This window comes from Zea mays, unplaced genomic scaffold (assembly GCF_902167145.1).
Source record: "Zea mays cultivar B73 unplaced genomic scaffold, Zm-B73-REFERENCE-NAM-5.0 scaffold_158, whole genome shotgun sequence".
NCBI classification, from domain to species: Eukaryota; Viridiplantae; Streptophyta; class Magnoliopsida; order Poales; family Poaceae; genus Zea; species Zea mays.
Genome location: NW_023366775.1, coordinates 53,415 through 56,972, shown reverse-complemented (window position 1 = coordinate 56,972; position 3,558 = coordinate 53,415). Strand labels below are relative to the sequence as shown.

The 3,558-nt window shown below is 43.4% G+C and overlaps 1 non-coding gene across 1 annotated transcript; it reads right to left on the bottom strand.

The window, feature by feature from the left end:
* Nucleotides 1-707: 707 nt before the first annotated feature.
* On the bottom strand, nt 708-2,891 carry LOC103643087 (uncharacterized). Its single transcript, XR_002750302.1, has 2 exons — nt 2,386-2,891; nt 708-2,191 (listed from the first exon to the last, which is right to left on the bottom strand). It is a non-coding gene; the product is annotated as an uncharacterized protein (transcript).
* Nucleotides 2,892-3,558: the final 667 nt, after the last annotated feature.

Here is a 3,558-nt window from a genome sequence, read left to right as displayed (position 1 = left end):
TCGAGGAGATGAGGTCAACACGCGGCTCAGGCTGTGGCCAGGGGTAATAGTTTTTTCATGCATTCGTAACTTATCCGGATGTGACTTCTATCTAGAGGCTGCGTCCTGTTGCTTCACAATTTCTCTGTGTTTCCACATCACACCCCAAGGACACGATGTCACTTTTGATGCCTTTTTTCATGCTTTGATTATTCAGGCAGGCAACCACTATCCATTTCTTTTTTATGTTTGGTAGGGTTCTTATATGCTTGTTTTTTCATTGTGTACTAGGTCAGTGCACGTGTGTTGCAACGGGGACATATAATATCTCGATAACTTATATATACAAATATGTGTTATGCAGTTATGAGATAGAGGATGACATCCACGAGCTGCCTGGGATGACATCGAAGAGAAACTCGGGCCTGTGACGCACGAGAACTCACCTAGTAGTGTATTATATAAGAACGGTCAGTGCCTGTGCATTACATCTGGAATATATAATATCTCGATAACTTATATATACAAATATGTGTTATATGATTATGCAGTTATGCTACAGATCACGTGGAAGCGAGAGCGCAACCTGCAGATCGACGCAACACAAACACGGCCTGCAACGCAAACGACAAGCGTGCGGCCTACATATCGACGCAACGCAAACACGGCCTGCAACGCAAACGGCAAGCGCGGCCGCACGCACTGCCCATAGAAAATGTTACCATATCTATCCAAACAATTAGCGCTTTTCATTCCCATGGTAATAGATACCAATGCTATTTATTTACATTAATGTTACCATTACAAGTGCTCAACCAACCGCCACCTGAGTTCGACGCGTTTCGTGGCTCACATCTACATGACAAAGTTTTCACTTACATCTGCATGACGAAATTTCGTGGCCCACGCGCAGTGACCAAGTGACCACCCTATCGTTAATTATGACATCAGCATAACAAAAAGCTTAGTACCAGTATTAGTGGGAAGAACACAACAAATGCATTACTAAAGGCGGATAAGTCTGTTCTCCAGTGAACTAACTTATGTAAAAACTGTAATGACACTTAGATTAGACCAATGACCTATGGTTTGATAGTATCATTTTAGTTAAATACATAGCGCTATTTTCCCAAGTTTCTGAAAAGGAGATTAGTAGATTAATGGTTTACTGATCTTCATATTTCTCTTAACCTCTTAATACCTTAGCATTAGCGGCACATTAGTTAGTGAGGATGTACATGAATTAAAGAAGAATAATTCCAACCTCAAATATCCCAATGACAAGGCAAACACAATGATCGTCTTCGCCAAAAGCAAGAGCACAATGGACAACACTCGTTCGACCATCATCCGTGACATAGTTATCCGCAATAACTCTAAACGTACTCTCTTGAAGTTCAATGAAAAAATCAAATAGAGCAGTATATTTGTAACCAAAAAAGGTAACAACCCTAAGCAATTATAAGAACCAAAAAGCTACAGGTACATACTTCAATAATTCTTTGCTTTAGATGATAAATCTGAGCCCTCAGCACCCCACAGGGCTACCAACAACATATTATAAGTATAATTGCAGCTACAAAAAAAGTAAAAATAAAAATAAACCACAACATAAATTGAATAGCACAGTAATTCTTTGCTTTAGATGATAAATCTGAGCCCCCAACACCCCACAGGGCTACCAACAACATATTATAAGTATAATTGCAGCTACAAAAAAATGTAAAAATAAAAATAAACCACAACTTTGATGGGATGTTGAACAAAGGGTGTTACGTACCTCTCAATCTGCTTGCTATCTGCTTGCTAACACAGTGCGCTGCGTATTGGAACAATTGAAAGTTAATTCTCCCAATGTGCTCTGCAAGTGATGCCTTTTGGACCTTCTCTACTCTGCTGGTGCCTAGCAACACCAGTGTACCACACCACACGCAACACTGGCGCCGCCCTTGCGCTGCTCGCGTCCACGAGCAGCGAGCACCGCGCGCACCTGCTCGCGTACGCACCCGTCGGTGCGCATGGGTTGTGCCGCTGCCTCGCTACCACTGCGCGAGAAGTACCCCATCGCTGCAGAGCCTGCGTGAGTGCCCTGGTCGCACAACCTCGATCACTCACCTGCTTTACCATCACGCACAGCCTCGGATGCTCGCTAGTTGGGAATATGAATGTGTCGAGAATAACATAATAGGATATGACAATGTTGAGGAGTTAACTACACCAAATGAAAGGAAGGGATATAGATATACATAAATTGTCGTTGGAAATAAATACTTATTTGTTATGTTTGACAACCTGAATTTATTTACTATCTAGTAGAAGTTATGAAATCTAGTATATGTCCAATTTAATCAGATCAAATTAGTATTGTTAATATATAAGGATAACTTTACCATTTGTAGCACATACCTTCATAGCAGCACTTGCGGAGCAGGGCACTGATCAGCTGACGAGTAGTCACCATTCTCCACCAGCAAGACTCTTAGGGTCTTCACGGGTAGGAACATCTCCTAGCGAATGCTTTGTCTTGTTGCTCATGCTCATCGACCTGTTGCACGCCATGTGGTGCACTGTGCCCGTTGACCAAGTCCTCTTCCTTTTCCCTCCATTCATTTGCATCAGCTCCGGCCAAGGTGTGGGCAGGGGTGCTCGGGGTAAACCTGCCGGGCACCCACCCAACAAGACTCTCATTCCATGTCCCGACGCTGGCCACGGCCTGTCTGGCAGCTTCGGAGTGTGCAAAAATTTAGAAGACTTGGGGCTTGGGGCCTTGACTTTGGGGGAACTCGGCGTGATCTCGCATCCATCCGCAGAGCCGCAGGGGGAAGGAGCGAAGGAGCCGCCGAGCTGGCCGCCTACCGCTACCTCCTTCCGCGTCCGTCTGTAGGGGTGTGGTCATGTACTCGTCTGGCGACCTGGGAAGATTCTTACCGGATTTAATTAGGTTTGATCTATTTTTATTTCACAATTAAATTAAGTAGAGTAAAAAATCTAGGCTATAGTTACCGATAGTTGTAACGTGTACGCTAATAGTTTAATGAGTGCTAAGTGTATAATATGCAAGGTGATCGTTACGTGTTAGTGGTTTATGATAAATATTACTCTATCTGTTCTAAAATATAGTTTTTAGTCCATTTTCCGTCCATATTCGAATGAATGATAATAAATATCGACATACATACAACCTACATTCATAAATATAGTTCTTTATATTCATTTTTGTTTGCTGCTACATAAAAAGGGTCCTACTTTTCTCGTTCGCATTCAAACAGGACCTTGACTAAATAAAATGTTAGTGCCTACCATATTTAAATCTAGCAGATCGCTCGTTACCATCGTGATCGATCTCCTGCGCTCAATCGGCAGCCGTGCTGGTCCTCTCTGTGCTTCTGTAGAGCAAGGCGAATCTGCCGTGCTTGCAACCTTGCATCACGACAAACCTCGCTGGCCCCGTCATTATTGTAATCTAATGGTAACGCCGAATGCGATGTTCTTCTGGAGCTGACACGCGTAGAAAAAAAGGGAAAACGGGCAGGCATATCAAAGTAGAAGAGCAGGCAAGCAGCAGCACCTGGGCACGAG